General features: G+C 35.9%; 1 protein-coding gene across 4 annotated transcripts in view; it reads right to left on the bottom strand.

The window, feature by feature from the left end:
* vasp (vasodilator stimulated phosphoprotein) overlaps positions 1 to 26,569 on the bottom strand; it is an 85,913-nt gene that overhangs the window by 29,612 nt on the left and 29,732 nt on the right. The gene's annotated exons all lie outside the window — the stretch shown is intronic.

Below are 26,569 nucleotides of genomic sequence, written 5' to 3'. Positions count from 1 at the left end.
GAGGAAAGGCTGAGGTTCAAGACCAGAGGTCCCCAAACTAAGGCCCGGGGGCCGGATGCGGCCCTCCAAAGCCATTGACTTGGCCCCCGCCCTCAGTTTTAGACTTAGGCTCACCCAAAGTCTGAAATGACTTGAAGGCACACAACAACAACAATCCTACTTGATTATCTCATTGGCCAGAAGCAGGCCCACACTTCCCACTGCAATCCTGATAAGTTTACAGTATGTTGGTTAAAATTATTTTTATCTTTAAATATTGTATTGTTCTTTCATTTACCAATATTGTAAATGAAATATTGTAAATGAATGATATGGTAATAATATAATATATTGTGTATACATATAATATTGATAATAATATTATAATGTAATACAATATAATATTTATTTATTTCAGTATTTCTACTCCGCCCTTCTCACCCAATAGGGGACTCAGGGCGGCTAATAATAATAATACAATATAATAATATTGTATAATATGATAATATTAATTATATATTTAATGTAATATTACTAATAATATTACGGCATAATGGTATAGTACAATATCTATATATATAAAAGAGTGATGGCATCAGGGCAGTGGACAAAACAACAAAACTACAGGCCCCCCAACCTCGAAATTTGACAACACAACCCATCATTCACGGCTCTAGGTTGATACAACAAAAAGAAAAGAAAAATAAAGTCCTAATTAGAGGGAGAGGAATAATAGTTTTTATCCAATTGCTGCCAGTTTGAAGGCTAAACTCTGCCCACTTGGTATCCTAGCAACCTCCTCAGCCCAGGGGACAGGCACAGTTAGGCCTCACTTAGGCCTCTTCCACAGATTATCAGATTTTAACTGGATTATATGGCAGTGTAGACTCAAGGCCCTTCCACACAGCTATATAACCCATTTAGAATCTTATATTATCTGCTTTGAACTGGATTATCTTGACTCCACACTGCCATATAATCCACTTCAGTGTGCATACTAAACATAAAGACTACCATACAACAGACATTCAATACCACCACTACCTCAACAATTTCTCACCAACACCACCAGACAACGCCACAGCAACGCGTGGCCGGGCACAGCTAGTAGTATTATATAATGCTAACATTGTGCTATGCTAATAACATAATATATTGTATATACATACAACTTGTAAGCCGCTCTGAGTCCCCTTTGGGATGAGAGAGGGTGGGGTATAAATGTAGTAAATAAATAAATAAATAATTGTTGCTGGGTTGTTGTTGTTTTTTTTTTTTGCATTACAAATAAGACATGTGCAGTGAGCATAGATAGGAATTGGTTAATTTTATTTCCAAATGATAATTCGGCCCCTCAACAATCTGAGGGACCATGAATCGGCCCTCCACTTAAAAAGTTTGAGGACCCCTGTTCAAGACGGACGGAGAGACACCGGGTGCATGCACACTGCCAAATTAATGCACTTTCACACCACTTTAGGTGCCATGGCTCAGTGCTATAGAATCCTGGGAGTTGTAGTTTGCACTCTTTGGCAGGGAAGGCCAAAGACCTTGGCAAAACAACTCCGAGGACTCAATAGCATTGAGCTACGGCAATTCAAGTGGAGCCAAACTGGATTCATTTTATAGTACAGTCGAGTCTCACTTATCCAAGCTAAACAGGCTGGCAGAAGCTTATCTTGGATAATAAGGAGGGATTAAGGAAAAGCCTCTTAAACATCAAATTAGGTTAGGATTTTACAAATTAAGCACCAAAACATAACGTTATACAACAAATTTGGCAGAAAAAGCAGTTCAATATGCAGTAATGTTATGTTGTAATTACTGTATTTACGAATTTAGCACCAAAATATCACGATATATTGAAAACACTGACTACAAAAATGGCTTGGATAATCCAGAACCTTGGATAAGCAAGGCTTGGATAAGTGAGACTCTACTGTATTAGGTAAAGAAAAAAGATTTTCCCGTGACCTGAAGTCTAGTTGTGTCCGACTCTGGGGATGATGCACCATTAACTGACGTGAAAACAACTTGCAACAATGTGTTGTGTTATTATTTCTATGTATCTTGCAATGAATTGTATTCCTGGCGTTGCATGCTACATTGTGGGACTTTGTAGCTTTGTAATGAATATTTTGTAGCTTTGTAGCTTCTTTGCAGGAAGAAAACAAACGTATGGATAATATTATGACGTCATTAGATTTCTTATTGCTCCAAAAATACGTACCATATATACTCGAGTATAAGCCGACCCGAATATAAGACGGGGCACCTAATTTTACACCAAAAAAAACTGGGAAAACATTGACTCCAATACATTCTATTGCATTGAACGGCAGTGCCAAAAATGCATTCCTTTGGCGAATATATATTCCCAGCCAAAGCCTTGTGACTTCTGTTGCACCGAGAGCACGAGCCATTCTCTCTCTTTGGCCTGTCTCAGGAATCGCATCTGGCTGCGAAGTCTGCAAAGCATCAAGTCACCCGAAGCCTAAAGAGCAGCGCGAGAGAGAAATGCGTTTTGGCAGAAGAGCGAGGAGAGGTTTTCCCCGGCGTCTGCTTGCTTTGCCCAGAAGCCTTTTACAGCTTGCGGCAGACAGGTAGCAGGAGAGGAAATGTCTGCTCTGGTGCATCTACGTTGTAGAATTAATGCAGTTTGGCACTGCTTTAACAGCCACGGCTCCATGCAATGCAATGCTGCGAGTTGAGGCTTGCACAAAGACCTTGTAAAACTACAATTCCTAGGATTCAATTGGCACTGAGCCATGCTAGAGTGCATCCATTCTACAGTGTAAACTACTCAAATTACTGTATATAATATATACAGTATATATAATTACTATTATACAGTAGAGTCTCACTTATCCAACACTTGCTTATCCAACGTTCTGGATTATCCAACGCATTTTTGTAGTCAATGTTTTCAATATATCGTGATATTTGGGTGCTAAATTCATAAATACAGTAATTACTACATAGTATTACTGCATATTGAACTACTTTTTCTGCCAAATTTGTTGTCTAACATGATGTTTTGGTGCTTCATTTGTAAAATCATAACCTAATTTGATGTTTAATAGGCTTTTCCTTAATGCCTCCTTATTATCCAACATATTCGCTTATCCAACATTCTGCCGGCCCATTTATGTTGGATAAGTGAGACTCTACTGTATTATATGTATAATTACTATATTATTATTATTATTATTATTATTATTATTATTATTATTATTATTATATAATTAATGTATATAATTACTGTATATAATATACTAGCTGTGCCCGGCCATGTGTTGCTGTGGCGAAGTATAGTGGTATGGGAAATAAAGTATTGAGGAATAGGTGGTAGTTAAAGTAAAGGGTAAAGGTTTTCCCTGACATTAAGTGCAGTCGTGCCTGAGTCTGGGGGTTGGTGCTCATCTCCATTTCTGAGCCGAAGAGCCGGCGTTGTCTGTAGACTCCTCCAAGGTCATGTGGGATGACTGCATGGAGCGGCAGCAATAGGATAAAAACAAATTAGATAATCTGTGAAAGAGGCCTAAGAGAGGCCTAACTGTGCCTGTCCCCTGGGCTGAGTGGGTTGCTAGGAGACCAAGTGGGCGGAGCTTAGCCTTCAAACTGGCAGCAATTGGATAAAAACTATTATTCCTCTCCCTGTAATTAGGACTTTATTTTTCTTTTCTTTTTGTTGTATCAACCTAGAGCCATGAATGATGGGTTGTGTTGTCAAATTTCGAGGTTGGGGGGCCTGTAGTTTTGTTGTTTTGTCTGCTGCCCTGATGCCATCACTCTTTTATATATATAGATGTATAATTACTATTATATTATATATAATAGCAAGCTTTTGAGTAATTACATTGGAATACTGCCAATTTCTGGGCCTGAATATATTGCACAAGATTTCCCTAGCCTAAAATGATGCATTTTAATATATTGGGTTTATGGTTCCCGTCCCCTTGATCTGGTCATGTAAGTGTGATTTATTGTTATAATTGTATTATTTTACTTTGTTTAATAATGTGTATTATGTTGTTATGTAATGTTTGTGTTGCTTTTATGACTGTAAACCGCCCTGAGTCCCATCCAGGAGATAGGGCGGTATATAAATAAAGTATTATTATTATTATTTTTATTATTATTATTATTATTATTATTAAGTGATGGCATCACGGCAGTGGACAAAACAACAAAAGTAAACGCCCCACAACCTCGAAAATTGACAGCACAACCCCTCATCCATGCCTCTAGGTTGATACAACAAAAAGAAAAGAAAAATAAAGTCCTAATTAGAGGGAGAGGAATAATTGTTTTTATCCAATTGCTGCCAGTTAGAAGGCTAAGCTCCGCTCACTTGGTCTCCTAGCAATCCACTCAGCCCAGGGGACCCTTTACCTTAACTACCACCAATTCCTCAATACTTTATTTCCCATACCACCGTACTTCGCCACAGCAACGCGTGGCTGGCCACAGCTAGTTATATTATATTATTATTATTATTATCTATATATATAAAAGAGTAATGGCATCACGGCGACCCACAAAACAACAAAACTACAGGCCCCCCAACCTCGAAATTTGACAACACAACCCATCATCCACGGCTTTAGGTTGATACAACAAAAAGAAAAGAAAAATAAAGTCCTAATTAGAGAGAGAGGAATAATTGTTTTTATCCAATTGCTGCCAGTTAGAAGGCTGAGCTCCTCCAACTTGGTCTCCTAGCAACCCAATAAAAAATAATAAAAAACACTAAAAAATAATTAAAAACACTAAAAAATTAATACAATAAAATACTATAATAACAGAAAATAACTAAAAATAATACAAGAAAAAAATAAAATATAATAAATAAAAAGATAACTTACAATAAAATTAATAAAAAAATACAAATAAAAATTACACAACAATTTTTAACCAATACCACCACCACTTTGCCACAGCAACGCGTGGCCAGGCACAGCTAGTTATTATATATAATTACTGTATATAATATATACTCATATACTGTATATGAGTATAAGCCGAGTTTTTTAGCCCTTTTTTTAACACTGAAAAAGCCTTGTGGGAGTTGGAGTCCAAAACACCTGGAGGGCCCCAGTTGGCCCATGCCTGGTTGAAAGGCTTTCATAGAATCCTAGAGTCAGAAGGGGGGCCCAAAGGCCATCCAGTCGAACCCCCTTTTGCCATAGAGGAAGACACCATCCAAGCCCTCCCGACAGATGGCCATCCAGTCATAAATATGACTGGGAGATAGATAGAATCCTAGACTTGAAAGGGGTTTCTGAAGATCATCCAGTCCAGCCCGTTCTGCCACGAAGGAAGAGACCATCCAAGCCCTCCTGACAGATGGCCATCCAGCCACTGGCAGTGTTTGAGGATCATTTGTTCTCCAACCCTTTACGCCACTATGTCTCCCATCTCCCAGCCTTACATGTTAGTACACACTCCTGTTTGGGAGTGCCTCTCTCTCCGACCGTTGTGCTATTTCCTGTTTTTCCAGTTTTGAAACCCTTCTAGCACTCCTGGTTTGGAGAAACTCTTCGGATTCATTTATTAAGTAGGACATCCATATGGGAAGACACAGCAGAATGAATGGAGCTGAACTGACAAAGGTCCGTGCATTGGCACTCTGGGAGTTGTAGCTTGCCACTCTTTGGAAGGGAAGATGAAAGGCCTTGGCAAACTACAACTCCCAGCATTCCATTGCATAAAGCCAAGGCAGTTCAAGAGGGTCAAACTATTTATTTATTTATTTACAGTATTTATATTCCGCCCTTCTTTCTCACCCCGAAGGGGACTCAGGGCGGATTACAATGAACACATATATGGCAAACATTCAGTGCCAACAGACAAACAACATACAGTATAGACAGACACAGAGGCATTTAACATTTTTTTCCAGCTTCACGATTCCGGCCACAGGGGGAGCTGTTGCTTCACCGTCCACTAGTGGCTGTACTTCCTCATTCCTTTCCTCGTGTTTTGCTGGCAGTTTTATGATGTTGTAAATTAGTTAAATTAGCCTCCCCGCATAAAGCGTACCTAAATTTCCCTACTTGACAGATGCAACTGTCTTTCGGGGCTGCATAGGTCAACAGCAAGCTGGGCTATTTAATGGTCGGGGGCTTAACCTGACCCGGGCTTCGAACTCATGACCTCTCGGTCAGTAGTGATTTACTGCAGCTGGTTACTAGCCAGCTGCGCCACAGCCCAGCCCTCAAACTACATTCATTCTATAGCGTAGATGAGTCCTTAGTGAAACTACAACTCCCAGGATTCCATAGCATAAAGTCATGGCAGTTCAAATGGGTCAAACTTCATTTCGAATGGACTATCCATCAGCCCCAAACAAATTTTGAGGACATGCAAATGCTCCTCTTTTCCCTTAAATTTGCATGTCTTGCATTTGAATTTCCTGGTTGTTGGGTTCAGGTAATAGATCAAAACCTGTTTTGCATTGCGACAGCGTCCTCCGCTATGCACGTGAGCAGGCCCAGTTACCTCTATACCGATTTGAGTTTAGCATCCATTTCGATGTAAATATATATTCAGGGTGTTTCTTTGGCCAAGGAAATTGGAAATTTAATAATAATAATAATAATAATAATAATAATAATAATAATTTTTCTGAGAATACACACAAAGGGTCAGAAAAATTCTCAAAAGCAAGCTCAATGGAGGCAACACCATCAAGGCCATAAACACCTGGGCCATACCTGTCATAAGATATACTGCTGGCATTATAAACTGGACACAGGCAGAACTGGACAATTTGGACAGAAAAACAAGAAAACTCATGACCATTCATCATTCACTGCACCCTCACAGTGATGTTGACCGGCTGTATCTGCCTAGAAGATCAGGGGGCAGAGGACTCTTGCAAGTAAAGCAAGCAGTCAAAGAAGAAGAACATGCCCTGGCAGAATATGGAAAGCAAAGTGAAGAACCTGCTTTGATTGAAGTCAAAAATCAGAAACTCCTCAAAGGACAGCAGACAAAAAACCAGTACAAGAAAGCCGCACTACAAACTAGAGCTGACAGCTGGCACAACAAAACATTGCATGGAAAGTTCCTTGACAAAATGGAAGGAAAAGCTGATAAGGAAAAGACCTGGCTCTGGCTCACGAATGGGACCCTGAAGAAGGAGACCAAAGGCCTGATCCTTGCAGCCCAGGAGCAAGACATCAGGACAAAGGCCATTCAGGCCAAGATTGAAAAATCAGCTGTTGACCCAAAATGCAGACTGTGCAAGGAAACCAACGAAACCATTGATCATATCCTCAGCTGCTGTAAGAAAATCGCACAGACACACTACAAACAGAGGCACAACTATGTGGCCCAAAGGATTCATTGGAACTTATGCCTCAAGTACCACCTCCCAGCAGCAAAGAACTGGTGGGATCACAAACCTGCAAAAGTATTGGAAAATGAGCACGCAAAGATACTGTGGGACTTCCGAATCCAGACTGACAAAGTTCTGGAACACAACACACCAGACATCACAGTTGTGGAAAAGAAAAAGGTTTGGATCATTGATGTCGCCATCCCAGGTGACAGTCGCATTGACGAAAAACAACAGGAAAAACTCAGCCGCTCTCAGGACCTCAAGATTGAACTTCAAAGACTCTGGCAGAAACCAGTGCAGGTGGTCCTGGTGGTGATGGGCACACTGGGTGCCGTGCCAAAAGATCTCAGCCGGCATTTGGAAACAATAAACATTGACAAAGTCATGATCTGCACTGCAAAAGGCCACCCTACTGGGATCTGCGCGCATCATCCGAAAATACATCACACAGTCCTAGACACTTGGGAAGTGTTCGACTTGTGATTTTGTGATACGAAATCCAGCATGTCTATCTTGTTTGCTGTGTCATAATAAAATAATAATAATAATAATAATAATAATAATAATAATAATAATAATAATAATAATAATATCAAACGCCAGCTCCCCATTTCTCCCCTTGCAATGTTATCTGCACAACAGCCTTGCAAGGCAGGATGGGTGGTTTCGAGTTTGGTCAGGGAGTTTTGTTTTTTTTTGCAAATAAAGGGGAAGTTTAATGTTTTCTGATCAAAGTCCAACGGCAACACTGGCTCCTTTGTCTTCCGTAAATGGTTCTCCCTCTGTTTCTTTGGAAGATGTAGTTTTGCCAAAGTTTCCTGGTAGGGATTACAGTAGAGTCTTACTTATCCAAGCTTCACTTATCCAATGTTCTGTATTATCCAACACAGTCTGCCTTTTCGTAGTCAATGTTTTTGTAGTAAATGTTGCAATGTTTTTGTGCTAAATTCGTAAATACATTAATTACTGCATAACATTACTGTGTATTGAATTGCTTTTTCTATCAAATTTGTTGTATAACATGATGTTTTGGTGCTTAATTTGTAAAATCATAACCTATTTTGATGTTTAATAGGCTTTTCCTTAATCCCTACTTATTATCCAAAATTTTCGCTTATCCAATGTTCTCAGGCCCGTATATCATAAGTGAGACTCTACTGTATTTGCAAAGCTGCAAAGGGATACCGTATATACTCGAGTATAAGCCGATACTTTATGAAACTTTATATCTTCTTTGCAGGAAGAAAACAAAAACATTGATAGTATTATGACGTCATTAGATTTCCTATTGCTCCAAAAATACGTACCGTATATACTCGAGTATAAGCCGACCCGAATATAAGCCGAGGCACCTAATTTTACCACAAAAAAACTGGGAAAACATTGACTCCAGTATAAGCCGAGATACCGATAAAATTACTGTATATACTCGAGTATAAGCCGACCCGAATATAAGCAGGGGCATCTAATTTTACCACAAAAAAACTGGGAAAACATTGACTCCAGTATAAGCCGAGATACCAATAAAATTACTGTATATACTCGAGTATAAGCCGACCCGAAAATAAGCCAAGGCACCTAATTTTACCACAAAAAACTGGGAAAACATTGACTCCAGTATAAGCCGAGATACCAATAAAATTACTGTATATACTCGAGTATAAGCCGACCCGAATATAAGCCAAGGCACCTAATTTTACCACAAAAAACTGGGAAAACATTGACTCCAGTATAAGCTGAGATACCGATAAAATTACTGTATATACTCGAGTATAAGCCAACTCGAATATAAGCCAAGGCACCTAATTTTACCACAAAAAACTGGGAAAAAATTGACTCCTGTATAAGCCGAGGGTGGTAAATTTCAGAAATAAAAACAGATATCAATAAAATTACATTAATTGAGGCATCGTTAGGTTAAATGTTTTTGAATATTTACACAAAGCTCAGATTTAAGATAAGACTGTCCAACTCTGATCAAATCATTCTTCTCATCTTCTTCAATGTAAATGTGCTTATGTATCCTTTTAATAATAATAGAGTAAAATAATACATGTAATAATAATAATAATAAATACAGGAAGAAAATACATGTAATAATAAATAGAGTAAAATAATAAATGCAATAATAATAAGATCAGAGTGAAATAATAAATGTATTAATAATAATAAAATAGACTAAAATACAGTAAATATAATAGTAGCAACAATAATAGGGAAAAGTAATAAATGTAATAATACCAATAATAATAGAGTAAAATAATACATGTAATAATAATACTAAATATAGTATAGTCTCACTTATCCAACATGAACGGGCTGACAAAATGTTGGATAAGCGAATATGTTGGATAATAAGGAGGGATTAAGGAAGAGCCTATTAAACATCAAATTAGGTTATGATTTCACAAATTAAGCACCAAAACATCATGTTATACAACAAATTTGACAAAAAAAGTAGTTCAATACTCAGTAATGCTATGTAGTAATTACTGTAGTTACGAATTTAGCACCAAAATATCATGATGTATTGAAAACATTGACTACAAAAATGCGTTGGATAATCCAGAACGTTGGATAAGCGAGTGTTGGATAAGTGAGACTCTACTGTACAGGAAAATAATACATGTAATAATAAATAGAGTAAAATAATAAATACAATAATAATCATAAGACCAGAGTGAAATAATAAATGTATTAATAATAATAAAAATAGAGTAAAATAAATGTAATAGCAGCAACAATAATAGAGAAAAATAATAAATGTAATAATACCAATAATGATAGAGAAAATTAATAAATGTACCATATATTCTCGAGTATAAGATGACCCAAATATAAGCCAACAAGGACCCTCACCCGAGTATAAGCCGAGGGGGGCTTTTTCAGTCTTAAAAAAAGGGCTGAAAAACTAGGCTTATACTCGAGTATATACAGTAAGCTTTAAGGAAGATTCTAAAAAGGGTTTCAATCAAGACCAGGAAACATGGGAAACTATAATGAAAAAAGACAAAAAGTTAATAAGAATACTATATCAACAACTACTAAAATGGGCAACAGAAGAGGAATACATAAAAGAATGCATGATAAAATAGGCAAAAAATATTGGCCACAGTTTGAATCTGGAACATTGGGAAAAAATCTGGAAAGAAAAATTAAAATATACATCCGCAACTGATATCAGAGAAAACTGGTATAAGATGCAATCAATATAGGTGGTATTATACGCCAGAAAAACTATCAAAATTTAATAAAAAGAAATCCAACATGTGCTGGAAATGTGCGGAAAAATTGGGACATTTTTTCATCAGTGGTGGACCTGTGAGAAAATAAAAGAATTCTGGAAGATAGTACAGTAGAATCTCACTTATCCAACATAAATGGGTCAGCAGAACGTTGGATAAGCAAATATGTAGGATAATAAGGAGAGCATTAAGGAGAAGCCTATTAAACCTCAAATTATGTTATGATTTTACAAATGAAGCACCAAAACATCATGTTATACAACAAATTTGACAGAAAAAGTTCAATACGCAGTAATGCTATGTAGTAATTACTGTATTTATGAATTTAGCACCAAAATATCACGATGTATTGAAAACATTGACTACAAAAATGCGTTGGATAATCCAGAACGTTGGATAAGCGAATGTTGGATAAGTGAGACTCTACTGTACATGAAATGACACAAGAAATTGTAGGAATTAAATTCAAACTAGAACCAGAAATGTATCTTTTAAGTTTTACGAATTCAAAATTTAAAAAAAATGAAGATGGAATCTTCTTTTACATAAGCACAGCGGCTTATGAAAAAATTAACAATAGCTAAGATCCGGAAAGGAAAAAGACTCCCAACCCCTGAGGAATGGATAATAAGAATATTGGATATAGTACAAATGGACAAACTAACACAAAAAAATAAGAGAAGGAAAAAATAAATCAGATTGGACAAATTTTACAAAATTTCTAACAAAAAGAAGAATGGATTTCACGACAGACCGGTCAATTATATAAAGCGGACCAAACGGAACAAGACAAAGGAATTACACAAATACACAGTCAACGAAAGGGACAACTCCAAAGCCAAGATGGGAAGTTCAACCGTTTTTTCTCTCTCTCTTCTTTCTAAATCTATCTCTAAGATTATTCCTCCTCTTGATATTTCCTCACTTTCCTATTGATACAGTAGTCTCACTTATCCAAGCTAAACGGGCCAGCAGAAGCTTGGATAAGCGAATATCTTGGATAATAAGGAGGGATTAAGGAAAAGCCTATTAAACATCAAATTAGGTTATGATTTTACAAATTAAGCACCAAAACATCATGTTTTACAACAAATTTGACAGAAAAAGCAGTTCAATACGCAGTCATGTTATGTTGTAATTACTGTGTTTACGAATTTAGCACCAAAATATCATGATATATTGAAACAGTGACTACAAAAATGGCTTGGATTATCCAGAGGCTTGGATAAGCGAGGCTTGGATAAGTGAGACTCTACTGTATATATTTACTACCACTTTCAATGTATTATGCTTCACTATAAAATAAATAAAAATAATTTTAAAGAAAGGGGGTGAAGCGGAAGCAGCAGCCGCTCTCTGAAGCCAAACAAGGAGCTTTGCTGCCCGGAGGCTGTTTTGGGCAGGTTGGGGCCCAGGCGGGCACGGCTGCCAATCTCCAAATTTGGGAGAGGGAACAAAGCCAGGAAGGGCAGACAAAAGAAATATTATTTTTACAGACGTTTCATTCCCCCGAGGCAGGAAAAAAAAGTAACGGAAAAAAATTTAGTCATATACTTTAGAGTGATTGACAGTTTAGAGGAGGCCCTTATTTGGACTCCAAATCCCATCATCTTTCAGGGGTCCCCAAACTTTTTAAACAGGGGGCCAGTTCAGTCCATTAGACTTTTGGAGAGCCGGACTATAGTTTTAAAAAAACTATAAACCAATTCCTATGCACGTTGCACAGATCTCATTTTGAAGTTAAAAAACAAAACGAGAACAAAATACAGCCTCAATGTTCTGAAGAAGAAGAAGAAGAAGAAGAAGAAAAGGAAGAAGAAGAAGAAGAAGCAGAAGAAGAAGAAGAGTAGGAAGAGGAGGAAGAAGAAGAAGAAGAGGAGGAAGAGGAAGAGGAAGAAGAAGAAGAAGAGGAAGAGGAAGAAGAAGAAGAAGAAGAAGAAGAGGAAGAAGAAGAAGAAGAAGAAGAGGAAGAAGAAGAAGAAGAAGAAGAAGAAGAAGAAGAAGAGGCAGAGGAAGAAGAAGAAGAAGAGGAAGAAGAAGAAGAAGAAGAGGAGGAGGAGGAAGAAGAAGAAGAAGAAGAAGAAGAAGAAGAAGAAGAAGAAGAAGAACAACAACAACAACAACAACAACAACAACAACAACAACAACAACAACAACATGTCCTGGCAGAATATGTAAAGCAAAGTGAATAACCTGCTTTGACTGAAGTCAAACAAGAAAACTCATGACCCTTCATCATTCACTGCACCCTCGCAGTGATGTTGACCGGCTATATCTGCCTCGAAAATCAGGGAGCAGAGGACTCTTACAAGTCAAACAAGCAGTCAAAGAAGAAGAACATGCCCTGGCAGAAGATGGAAAGCAAAGTGAAGAACCTGCTTTGATTGAAGTCAAAAATCAGAAACTCCTCAAAGCACAGCAGACAAAAAAAAAACAGTACAAGAAAATTGCACTACAAACTAGAGCTGACAGCTGGCACAACAAAACATTGCATGGAAAGTTCCTTGACAAAATTGAAGGAAAAGCTGATAAGGAGAAGACCTGGCTCTGGCTCACGAATGGGACCCTGAAGAAGGAGACAGAAGGCCTGATCCTTGCAGCCCAGGAGCAAGACATCAGGACAAAGGCAATTCAGGCCAAGATCGAAAAATCAGCTGACGACCCAAAATGCAGACTGTGCAAGGAAACCGACGAAACCATTGATCATATCCTCAGCTGCTGTAAGAAAATTGCACAGACAGACTACAAACAGAGGCACAACTATGTGGCCCAAATGATTCATTGGAACTTATGCCTCAAGTACCACCTCCCAGCAGCAAAGAACTGGTGGGATCACAAACCAGCAAAGGTCGTGGAAAATGAACACGCAAAGATACTGTGGGACTTCCGAATCCAGACTGACAAAGTTCTGGAACACAACACACCAGACATCACAGTTGTGGAAAAGAAAAAGGTTTGGATCATTGATGTCGCCATCCCAGGTGACAGTTGCATTGAAGAAAAACAACAGGAAAAACTCAGCCGCTCTCAGGACCTCAAGATCGAACTGCAAAGACTCTGGTAGAAACCAGTGCAGGTGGTCCCGGTGGTGATGGGCACACTGGGTGCCATGCCAAAAGATCTCAGCCGGCATTTGGAAACAATACACATTGACAAAATCACGATCTGCCAACTGCAAAAGGCCACCCGACTGGGATCTGCACGCATCATCCGAAAATACATCACACAGTCCTAGACACTTGGGAAGTTTTCGACTTGTGATTTTGTGAAACGAAATCCAGCATGTCTATCTTGTTTGCTGTGCCATACAATAAAATAATAATGTTAATAATAATAACAATAATAATAATAGAGATGGTTGGAAGAAACCCCTTGGGCCATTTAGTCCAACCTCCTTTGGCCTTTTTGCACCAAAAGCACAAGCAAAGCACCCCTGGCAGATGGCCACCCAGCCTCAATGATAATAATAATAATAATAATAATAATAATAATAATAATAATAATAATAAAGAGGGTTGGAAGAGACCCCTTGGGCCATTTAGTCCAACCTCCTTTGGCCTTTTTGCACCAAAAGCACAAGCAAAGCACCCCTGGCTGATGGCCACCCAGCCTCAATGTTAATAATAATACTAATAATAATAATAATAATAATAATAATAATAAATCACACACAAGAAAACTCATGACCATTCATCATTCACTGCACCCTCGCATATATCTGCCTAATATATCTGCCTAATAATAATAATAATAATAATAATAATAATAATAATAATAATAATAGAGAGGGTTATCGAACGTTCTGCTTGCTCGTTTATGTTGGATAAGTGAGACTCTACTGTACAATAAAACACATAAAATCAGAACAAATGAGTAATAATACAGCATCAGCCACTGGAGATAAAAGGGGTCAGGCAAATAAAAACACAATATCCAAAGCTTTTAATAAAATGCATAAACAAGTGTGTGTGAGAGAGAATGAATATTCTGGCCAAGGGGATTTGGGGAGCTGGAGCACAAAACCGAATTTTTACAAATTTTTGCAAAACCTAAAGATGCCAGTTTCCATTTTGTTGCATTTGTGCGACTCTGGAGTGCACCCTTTAATACAAAATGCAACCGAACCCCATTTTCCCTTTTGCATAACCTCTGGGGATGTGCAATGTATCCATCCAGTGGTTTCCCTTTAAGTAACAACTGCAGCTCGTGGTGAGTTTGCACATCCACGCGACTGCGGATGGCTTTGCAACCCAACCACAACGGTTGTGACACAAGGTAGGAGACGGTACATTCCTCTTTTTCAAAACAACACTCAAAACGTGGCCAAAGGATAGGAAAATATGCAAAGAAGAAACCATAAGGCACTTCATGGACCCCAGAACATCATGACATTCAAAAGAGATCTGGGAGGCTGAGTAGATCGCAAGCTGAACATGAGTCAGAGGTGTGACTGATGCAGCAGCTAAAAAGGCCAATACCATTCTAGGCTGCATTACCGTATATACTCGAAGATAAGCCGAGTTTTTCAGCCCTTTTTATGAGCTGAAAAAGCCTCCCCCGGGTTATAACCGGATCAAGGTCAAACCACAGCGGAGCCTGGAAGCCGTTGTTTGCAATATATAATATATTTATCTCTCATCTTACCCTCCCTTATCAGTGTTTACTTTTTCAAAGCCTCCCTCGCTCTTAACCAAGGGAATGTTTTGAAAAGGGAAAGAAGCCCTTGCAAGTCAGGAAGAAGAATATAGATATACCCATTAATCTTATAAAAGCATTTTCCCCTGAAATATTTGTTAATCTCTGCTACAGATATATAGGCATTTCCCCCTGCAAGCCTTTGCAGTCCCTATGTATCTTTATATTTGTATCTATCTATCTAGATTAATTTTATATATGAATTTCCCCCTCATATGTTTGCAAGTCTTTGCAAATCCTATATACATATAGATATCTAGAGATTTCCATGTACAGTAGTGTCTCACTTATCCAATGTAAACAGGCCGGCAGAACGTTGGATAAGCGAATATGTTGGATAATATGGAGAGATTAAGGAGAAGCCTATTAAACATCAAATTAGGTTATGATTTTACAAATTAAGCACCAAAACATCATGTCATGCAACAAATTTGACAGAAAAAGTAGTTCAATACGCAGGAATGCTATGTAGTAATTACTGTATTTACGAATTTAGCACCAACATATCACAATGTATTGAAAACATTGACTACAAAAATGCGTTGGATAATCCAGAACATTGGTTAAGCAAGTGTTGGATAAGTGAGACTCTACTGTACCTGTATATCTGTATCTATGTGTATACATTATTTTATATATGAATTTTCGCCTCACGTTTACAAGTCTTTACAAATCCTATACAGATATAATTATCTCTTTATAGAGAGATGTCTAGATAGATAGATAGATATGAATATAGATATAAAGGGCTTGCAAATATTGTAGGGGAAATGCACATACACATACACACAGATTTCTAGATAGATATAAACATAAATATATAGGGCTTGCAAATATTGCAGGAGGGAAATGCACATATATAAAGAGAGGATTTACAAACGTTTCAGGGAGAAATGCATATGTGAAATTAATATTTATAATGATAGATCTATATCTAGCTCTGCATTGTTTATGTAGGCATTGAATGTTTGCCTGTTACTATGTTGGAAGCTGGCCTGAGTCCCTGTGGGGAGATAGGACAGGACACAAATGAAGTTTATTATTATTGTTGTTGTTATTGTTAAGTTATTGTTAATACCATATTGTTTTTGTTGACCCTACTTTTCCACTTACAGAGATAGTTTACTATTTTTCTTTGAAATACGGTAAATATTCAAAAATCTTTAACCTACTGATGCCTCAATATAATTTCATTGGGATCTATTTTTATTTTGAAATTTGCCCGAAGCTGCTGCATTTCCCATCCTCGGCTTATACTCGAGTCAGTAATCTCCCCAGTTTTTTTGTGGTAAAATTAGGTGCCTCGGCTTATATTAGGGTCGGCTTATACTCAAGTATATACGGTAATAGAAATCTAGATCTAGATCAAGAGAAGTCCCATTCTATTGTGGCAATTAAAGTAGGCTCAAACTGCATTATCTTCTAAATGCCTCACTAAGACCAAAGTTAAATCCCCGGCCATGAAATATGACTGATGTGCCTTTTCTCTGTGTCTTCATGCATTTGTTTTATTTGCAAAGAAAAAAAAAATACTGTATATACTCGAGTATAAGCCTAGTTTTTCAGCCCTTTTTTAGGACTGAAAAAAAAAACCTCCTCGGCTTATACTCGGGTGAGGGTCCTGGTTGGCTTATATTCAGGTTGGCTAATACTCAAGTATATATGGTATATTTATTATTTTTCTCTATTATAATTGATATTGTTACATTTAATATTTTACTCTATTAATTATCATTATTACATTTATTATTTTACTCTATTATTGTTGCTACTATTACATTTATTTCACTCTATTTTTATTATTATTAATACAGTAGAGTCTCACTTATCCAACACTCACTTATCCAATGTTCTTATCCAATAAATATATATGGTATATTTATTATTTTTCTCTATTATTATTGATATTGTTACATTTATTATTTTACATTTTATTGTTACATTTTATTGTTACATTTATGTATTATTTTACTCTATTATTGTTGTTACTTTTACATTTATTTCACTCTATTTTTATTATTATTTATACAGTAGAGTCTCCCTTATCCAACACTCACTTATCCAATGTTCTTATCCAATAAATATATATGGTATATTTATTATTTTTCTCTATTATTACTGATATTGTTACATTTATTATTTTACATTTTATTGTTACATTTATTTATTATTTTACTCTATTATTATTATTACATTTATTATTTTACTCTATTATTGTTGTTACTTTTACATTTATTTCACTCTATTTTTATTATTATTTATACAGTAGAATCTCACTTATCCAATGTTCTTATCCAATAAATATATATGGTATATTTATTATTTTTCTCTATTATTACTGATATTGTTACATTTATTATTTTACATTTTATTGTTACATTTATTTATTATTTTACTCTATTATTATTATTACATTTATTATTTTACTCTATTATTGTTGTTACTTTTACATTTATTTCACTCTATTTTTATTATTATTAATACAGTAGAGTCTCACTTATCCAACACTCACTTATCCAAAATTCTTATCCAATAAATATAAATAATTTTTCTCTATTATTATTGATATTGTTGCATTTATTATTTTGCATTTTATTGTTACATTTATTTATTATTTTACTCTATTATTATTATTCCATTTATTATTTTACTCTATTATTGTTGCTACTATTACATTTATTTCACTCTATTTTTATTATTATTAATACAGTAGAGTCTCTCTTATCCAATAAATATATATGGTATATTTATTATTTTTCTCTATTATTATTGATATTGTTACAGTTATTATTTTACATTTTATTGTTACATTTATTTATTATTTTACTCTATTATTATTATTACATTTATTATTTTACTCTATTATTGTTGCTACTATTACATTTATTTCACTCTATTTTTATTTTTATTAATACAGTAGAGTCTCACTTATCCAACACTCACTTATCCAACGTTCTTATCCAATTTATACAGTAGAGTCTCACTAATCCAAGCCTCGCTTATCCAAGCCTCTGGATAATCCAAGCTATTTTTGTAGTCAATGTTTTCAATATATCATGATATTTTGGTGCTAAATTCGTAAATACAGTAATTACATCATAACATTACTGTGTATTGAACTACCTTTTCTGTCCAATTTGTTGTATAACAGGATGTTTTGGTGCTTAATTTGTAAAATCATAACCTAATTTTCCTTAATCCCTCCTTATTATCCAAGTTATTCCCTTATCCAAGCTTCTGCCGGCCGGTTTAGCTTGGATAAGTGAGACTCTACTGTGTGTGTGTGTGTGTGTATATATATATATATATATATGGTATATTTATTATTTTTCTCTATTATTATTGATTTTGCTACATTTAAAATATATATGGTATATTTATTATTTTTCTCTATTATTATTGATATTGTTACATTTATTATTTTACATTTTATTGTTACATTTTATTGTTGCATTTATTTATTATTTTACTCTATTATTATTATTACATTTATTATTTTACTCTATTATTGTTGTTACTTTGACATTTCTTTTACTCTATTTTATTATTATTAATACATTTATTATTTTACTGCATTTAATATTATTATTATATTTATTATTTCACTCTTATTATTAAAAGGATACATAAGGGCATTTACATTGAAGAAGATGAAAATAATGATTTAATCAGAGTTGAACGGTCATATCTTAAATTAGAGTTTGATGTAAAGATTTAAAAACATTTAAACTCCTGATGCCTCAATTAATGTAATTTTATTGGTATCTCGTCTTATACTGGAGTCAATGTTTTCCCAGTTTTTTTGTGGTAAAATTAGGTGCCTCGGCTTATATTCGGGTCGGCTTATACTTGAGTATATATGGTAATAATGCCTTTGCCTGGCTCATTAGGCAAAAAAAAAGACCATGCTGCCTTGCTGGTTAGTAATGCATTACTAATGTATTACTATGACCTTGCTTTTGAAACAAAAGTCACATTAACAAGTTAATGAATGGCCATAAAATTATCCAAAACGATGCACAAAAGTGACGGGAAAAATTAATATTATTATTAGCGGAGGATCAAAACATTTATTGGCTATTTCATTTGATAAGTATCTATCCAAAATTAAGCAAGTTAAAAAGCCTAATGTTAAAAAGTTTTAACTTTGAATATGTTTTCATGGTTTTTAACTGGGAATTTTTAAAATACTGTTTATATTTTTTTCCTGTTTTAATGTTTGAATATTTTCATATTTTAAATTGTATGCTGATGCTTTTATGTCAAGCTGCTTTGAGTCTCCTTCCTATCTCTCTATCTATACATATAATAAAAGCAAAAATATATACCGTATATACTCGAGTATAAGCCGACCCGAATATAAGCCGAGGCACCTAATTTTACCACAAAACAACTGGGAAAACATTGACTCCAGTATAGGCGGAAATACCAATAAAATTACTGTATATACTCGAGTATAAGCTGACCCGAATATAAGCCGAGGCACCTAATTTTACCACAAAACAACTGGGAAAACATTAAACTCCGGTATAAGCCGAGGGTGGAAAATTTCAGAAATAAAAATAGATACCAATAAAATTACATTCATTGAGGCATCAGTAGGTTAAATGTTTTTGAATATTTACATAAATTTAAGATAAGACCGTTCAACTCTGATTAATCATTATTCTCATCTTCTTCAATGTCAATGTGCTTATATATATGCTTTTAATAATAATAGAGTAAAATAATACATGCAATAATAATAATAATAATAATAATAATAATAAATAAATAATACAGGAAAATAATGCCTGTAATAATAAATAGAGTAAAATAATAAATGCAATAATAATAATAAGATCACAGTGAAATAATAAATGTAGTAGTAATAATAATAATAATAATAATAATAATAATAATAATGTAAAATAATACATGTAATAATAATAATAAATACAGGAAAATAATACATGTGCTTATGTATCCTTTTAATAATAATAGAGTAAAATAATGCCTGTAATAATAATAATAATAATAAATACAGGAAAATAATGCCTGTAATAATAAAGAGTAAAATAATACATGCAATAATAATAATAAGATCACAGTGAAATAATAAATGTAATAATAATAATAATAAAGTAAAATAATACATGTAATAATAATAATAAATACAGGAAAATAATACATGTGCTTATGTATCCTTTTAATAATAATAGAGTAAAATAATGCCTGTAGTAGTAGTAGTAGTAATAATAATAATAATAATAATACAAATACAGAAAAATAATACATGTAATAATAAATAGAATAAAATAATAAATGCAATAATAATAATAAGATCACAGTGAAATAATAAATGTAATAATAATAATAATAATAATAATAATAATAAAGTAAAATAATACATGTAATAATAATAATAAATACAGGAAAATAATACATGTAATAATAAATAGAGTAAAATAATAAAAGCTCAAGATCTTAATAAAACTACAGCTCCTAGGATTCCATAGTATTGAGCCATGGCAATCAAAGTGATGCCAAACTGCATCAATTCGACAGTGTAGATCCACCTATCGTCAATGGCAATGTGTTCGCTCCAAAGCTTGGTTTCAGTTGACCATCCTTACTTTTCTATTATCTATTTTCTATTTCTATTATCTCCTTTTCTTGCAAAAGTTTTGTTTGCATTTGGCGGTCATTTGCACAGTTCAAAGGTCTCTCTGTTTCTCTCGCTCTCACAAACTGCAACGGACACAGGTTGCAAAACCTATAGAAACCCTTGACCAAAAATCCTCTAAATGCGCAATTCCAGCAGTTACAGGAAAGGGAAGAGGAAGCTCTGGGCTACTTCTGCCTCAGTTTCCCCTTCTCTCCAAGATGCCTCCTCTTGCAGGAGGAGAACTTGAAGGTGCATCTATACTGTAGAATTAATGCAGTTTGGCACCACTATAACTGCCTTGGGTCAATGCTATGGAATCCTGGGAGTTGTAGCTTTACAAGGACCTGAGTGTATTTGGAGAGTTAGTTAGCGTCTCTCCATATACTCTGCTATGGGTTCCTGGGAATTGTAGTTTGGTGAGGCCTCAGCACTTTAGAGAAGGCTGTTTTCACTTTATATCCATTCACTTATACATACATACATACATACACATACACACATTATTTTAAATTCCTATTAGGTTGATTTGTATGATTTTAGCTGCCTTGAGTCCCTATGGGGAGAAAGACAGGGCAGAATAAATAGTAGTAGTAGTAGTAGTAGTAATGATAATAAATACTATAGGTTGTGCCGTAGGATTGTGAGCTGGCTTGAGTCCCTATGGGGAGAAAGGCAGGGCAGAATAAGTAGTAGTAATAATAATAATAATAATAAATACTATTAGGTTGTGCCGTAGGATTGTTAGCTGGCTTGAGTCCCTATGGGGAGAAAGACAGGGCAGAAATAGTAGTAGTAGTAGTAGTAGTAGTAGTAGTAATAAATACTATTAGGTTGTGTCGTAGGATTGTTAGCTGGCTTGAGTCCCTATGGGGAGAAAGACAGGGCAGAATAAATAGTAGTAGTAGCAGTAGTAGTAATGATAATAAATACTATTAGGTTGTGCCGTATGATTGTTAGCTGGCTTGAGTCCCTATGGGGAGAAAGGCAGGGCAGAAGTAGTAGTAGTAGTAGTAGTAGTAGTAATAAATACTATTAGGTTGTATCGTAGGATTGTTAGCTGGCTTGAGTCCCTATGGGGAGAAAGACAGGGCAGAATAAATAGTAGTAGTAGTAATAATAATAAATACTACTAGATTGTGCCGTAGGATTGTTAGCTGGCTTGAGTCCCTATGGGGAGAAAGACAGGGCAGAATAAGTAGTAGTAGTAGTAGTAGTAGTAGTAGTAATAATAAATACTATTAGGTTGTGCCGTAGGATTGTTAGCTGGCATGAGTCCCTATGGGGAGAAAGACAGGGCAGAATAAATAGTAGTAGTAGTAGTAGTAGTAGTAGTAGTAGTAATAATAATAATAAATACTATTAGGTTGTGCCAACTAGGACCCTCACCCGAGTATAAGCCAAGGGGGGCTTATATTTGGGTCAGCTTATACTCGAGAATATATGGTACATTTATTATTTTTCTCTATTATTATTGGTATTATTACATTTATTATTTTTCTCTATTAGTATTGGTTTTATTACATTTATTATTTTTCTCTATTATTGTTGCTACTACATCTGTTTTCATTTCTGAAAATTACCGTCCTCGGCTTATACTGGAGTCAATGTTTTCCCAGTTTTTTTGTGGTAAAATTAGGTGCCTCGGCTTATATTCGGGTCGGCTTATGCTCGAGTATATACGGTATCTTGTGGGTTTTAAACCACACTTTTCAATGTTGTGAGTTGCATCTCAATCAAATGATCCAAGTGGGACTTTTATTATTATTATTATGATCTCTCCTGGAAAGCATAAGGGAATGGGACAAGGGGAGGGCACCTGGAAGGGCTGAGTGTGTGAAAAAGCCGGAAGGAGGAGGGAAGCAGAAAGGAGGGAGGAGAGGATGGAAAAACAGCCACCGCTGCCCATATAAGGGCCGATTGGAAGGCCGGTCAGCTGCGCAAGGAATGCGAGGCAGCGGCTGGAGGCAAGGACGTCCTGCCCGGGCCCCACACAATGGCCGGGAAGGCTTGCCCAGCCCTACAACAAGGGATGCCCACACCCAAGACCCCCAAGGTCACCCCACTGCCACCCTTAGCACCCCAATCTTCTCCTATGGTCATCCAAACAAGCTGCTCATAGAATCCTAGAATTGGACAGGACCCCCAAAGGCCATCCAGTCCAGCCCCTGATTAAGAGAGAAATGATAGATATACATGAGATAGATAGATAGATAGATAGATAGATAGATAGATAGATTGGATAGGATAGATATATCCCTGAATCCTAGAGTTGGAAGGGACCCCCAAAGGCCATCCAGTCCAGCCCCTGATTAAGAGAGAAATGAGAGATATACATGAGATAGATAGATAGATAGATAGATAGATTGGATAGGATAGATATATCCCTGAATCCTAGAATTGGAAGGGACCCCCAAAGGCCATCCAGTCCAGCCCCTGATTAAGAGAGAAATGATAGATATACATGAGATAGATAGATAGATAGATAGATAGATAGATAGATAGATAGATAGGATAGGATAGATATATCCCTGAATCCTAGAATTGGAAGGGACCCCCAAAGGCCATCCAGTCCAGCCCCTGATTAAGAGAGAAATGATAGATATAAATGAGATAGATAGATAGATAGATAGATAGATAGATAGATAGATAGATAGATAGATAGATTGGATAGGATAGATATATCCCTGAATCCTAGAATTGGAAGGGACCCCCAAAGGCCATCCAGTCCAGCCCCTGATTAAGAGAGAAATGATAGATATACATGAGATAGATAGATAGATAGATAGATAGATAGATAGATAGATAGATAGGATAGATATATCCCTGAATCCTAGAATTGGAAGGGACCCCCAAAGGCCATCCAGTCCAGCCCCTGATTAAGAGAGAAATGATAGATATAAATGAGATAGATAGATAGATAGATAGATAGATAGATAGATAGATAGATTGGATAGGATAGATATATCCCTGAATCCTAGAATTGGAAGGGACCCCCAAAGGCCATCCAGTCCAGCCCCTGATTAAGAGAGAAATGATAGATATACATGAGATAGATAGATAGATAGATAGATAGATAGATAGATAGATAGATAGATAGGATAGATATATCCCTGAATCCTAGAATTGGAAGGGACCCCCAAAGGCCATCCAGTCCAGCCCCTGATTAACAGAGAAATGATAGATATAAATGAGATAGATAGATAGATAGATAGATAGATAGATAGATAGATAGATAGATAGATAGATTGGATAGGATAGATATATCCCTGAATCCTAGAGTTGGAAGGGACCCCCAAAGGCCATCCAGTCCAGCCCCTGATTAAGAGAGAAATGAGAGATATACATGAGATAGATAGATAGATAGATAGATAGATTGGATAGGATAGATATATCCCTGAATCCTAGAATTGGAAGGGACCCCCAAAGGCCATCCAGTCCAGCCCCTGATTAAGAGAGAAATGATAGATATACATGAGATAGATAGATAGATAGATAGATAGATAGATAGATAGATAGGATAGGATAGATATATCCCTGAATCCTAGAATTGGAAGGGACCCCCAAAGGCCATCCAGTCCAGCCCCTGATTAAGAGAGAAATGATAGATATAAATGAGATAGATAGATAGATAGATAGATAGATAGATAGATAGATAGATAGATTGGATAGGATAGATATATCCCTGAATCCTAGAATTGGAAGGGACCCCCAAAGGCCATCCAGTCCAGCCCCTGATTAACAGAGAAATGATAGATATAAATGAGATAGATAGATAGATAGATAGATAGATAGATAGATAGATAGATAGATTGGATAGGATAGATATATCCCTGAATCCTAGAGTTGGAAGGGACCCCCAAAGGCCATCCAGTCCAGCCCCTGATTAAGAGAGAAATGAGAGATATACATGAGATAGATAGATAGATAGATAGATAGATTGGATAGGATAGATATATCCCTGAATCCTAGAATTGGAAGGGACCCCCAAAGGCCATCCAGTCCAGCCCCTGATTAACAGAGAAATGATAGATATAAATGAGATAGATAGATAGATAGATAGATAGATAGATAGATAGATAGATAGATTGGATAGGATAGATATATCCCTGAATCCTAGAGTTGGAAGGGACCCCCAAAGGCCATCCAGTCCAGCCCCTGATTAAGAGAGAAATGAGAGATATACATGAGATAGATAGATAGATAGATAGATAGATTGGATAGGATAGATATATCCCTGAATCCTAGAATTGGAAGGGACCCCCAAAGGCCATCCAGTCCAGCCCCTGATTAAGAGAGAAATGATAGATATACATGAGATAGATAGATAGATAGATAGATAGATAGATAGATAGATAGGATAGGATAGATATATCCCTGAATCCTAGAATTGGAAGGGACCCCCAAAGGCCATCCAGTCCAGCCCCTGATTAAGAGAGAAATGATAGATATAAATGAGATAGATAGATAGATAGATAGATAGATAGATAGATAGATAGATAGATTGGATAGGATAGATATATCCCTGAATCCTAGAATTGGAAGGGACCCCCAAAGGCCATCCAGTCCAGCCCCTGATTAAGAGAGAAATGATAGATATAAATGAGATAGATAGATAGATAGATAGATAGATAGATAGATAGATTGGATAGGATAGATATATCCCTGAATCCTAGAATTGGAAGGGACCCCCAAAGGCCATCCAGTCCAGCCCCTGATTAAGAGAGAAATGATAGATATAAATGAGATAGATAGATAGATAGATAGATAGATAGATAGATAGATAGATTGGATAGGATAGATATATCCCTGAATCCTAGAATTGGAAGGGACCCCCAAAGGCCATCCAGTCCAGCCCCTGATTAAGAGAGAAATGATAGATATACATGAGATAGATAGATAGATAGATAGATAGATAGATAGATAGATAGATAGGATAGATATATCCCTGAATCCTAGAATTGGAAGGGACCCCCAAAGGCCATCCAGTCCAGCCCCTGATTAACAGAGAAATGATAGATATAAATGAGATAGATAGATAGATAGATAGATAGATAGATAGATAGATAGATAGATAGATTGGATAGGATAGATATATCCCTGAATCCTAGAATTGGAAGGGACCCCCAAAGGCCATCCAGTCCAGCCCCTGATTAAGAGAGAAATGATAGATATACATGAGATAGATAGATAGATAGATAGATAGATAGATAGATAGGATAGATATATCCCTGAATCCTAGAATTGGAAGGGACCCCCAAAGGCCATCCAGTCCAGCCCCTGATTAAGAGAGAAATGATAGATATAAATGAGATAGATAGATAGATAGATAGATAGATAGATAGATAGATTGGATAGGATAGATATATCCCTGAATCCTAGAATTGGAAGGGGCCCCCAAAGGCCATCCAGTCCAGCCCCTGATTAAGAGAGAAATGATAGATATAAATGAGATAGATAGATAGATAGATAGATAGATAGATAGATAGATTGGATAGGATAGATATATCCCTGAATCCTAGAATTGGAAGGGACCCCCAAAGGCCATCCAGTCCAGCCCCTGATTAAGAGAGAAATGATAGATATAAATGAGATAGATAGATAGATAGATAGATAGATAGATAGATTGGATAGGATAGATATATCCCTGAATCCTAG

This window comes from Anolis carolinensis, unplaced genomic scaffold, assembly GCF_035594765.1.
Source record: "Anolis carolinensis isolate JA03-04 unplaced genomic scaffold, rAnoCar3.1.pri scaffold_10, whole genome shotgun sequence".
Lineage (NCBI taxonomy): Eukaryota > Metazoa > Chordata > Lepidosauria > Squamata > Dactyloidae > Anolis > Anolis carolinensis.
This window is presented reverse-complemented; position numbering and strand designations above follow the sequence as displayed.